This window comes from Hibiscus syriacus, unplaced genomic scaffold, assembly GCF_006381635.1.
Source record: "Hibiscus syriacus cultivar Baekdansim isolate YM2019G1 unplaced genomic scaffold, ASM638163v2 tig00110345_pilon, whole genome shotgun sequence".
NCBI lineage: Eukaryota > Viridiplantae > Streptophyta > Magnoliopsida > Malvales > Malvaceae > Hibiscus > Hibiscus syriacus.
The window spans coordinates 514,877-515,488 of NW_024062696.1; the positions used below are offsets into that span (position 1 = coordinate 514,877).

The 612-nt window shown below is 34.6% G+C and overlaps 1 non-coding gene across 1 annotated transcript; it reads right to left on the bottom strand.

The window, feature by feature from the left end:
* Positions 1-259: 259 nt before the first annotated feature.
* Positions 260-365, bottom strand: LOC120120699. The gene has a single exon (XR_005515919.1). It is a non-coding gene; the product is annotated as a small nucleolar RNA R71 (small nucleolar RNA).
* Between the last annotated feature and the right edge of the window lie 247 nt (positions 366-612).

Here is a 612-nt window from a genome sequence, read left to right on the forward strand (position 1 = left end):
ATGTTACAATCTACAAAAAAATATGGAGGTTCTGCTACTAAAGATTGTAGAGCCCATTTGTGATCTTTCATGGAGGTTTACGATTCTTTTATTCAACAAGGTGTTCCGAATGAGGCACTAAAGATGAATCTATTTCCCTATTCATTGCGTGATAAAATAGGGGTTTGGTTGAGCTCACTGTCGCCAAGTACTGTAGTATCCTGGAATCAATTAGTACATAAGTTCTTGTTACGATTTAACCCACTAAATAAAAATTCTAAGCTTCAGAATGACTTAATCTAAATCAAGCAGATGGATGATGAAAGCTTGTATGAAGCATGGGAAAAATTCAAAGATTTGTTACGGAAATGTCCTATGCATGGGTTCCCACATTGGACTCAAATGGAGATGTTTTATAATGGGTTAAATATTTACACTCGAATGATGGTTAATGCCTCAGAAAACGAAGCTTTACTGGATAAAACATACAATGAAACATATGATATACTTGATAGAATTTCCACCAACGATTGCCAATACACTAATACATGTAATACATTTGGTCGGTATGGTGCTGCAACAGTAGACTTGAAAGCTCTTAATTGTATGGCCTCTTAGATTTAAAAATTGATT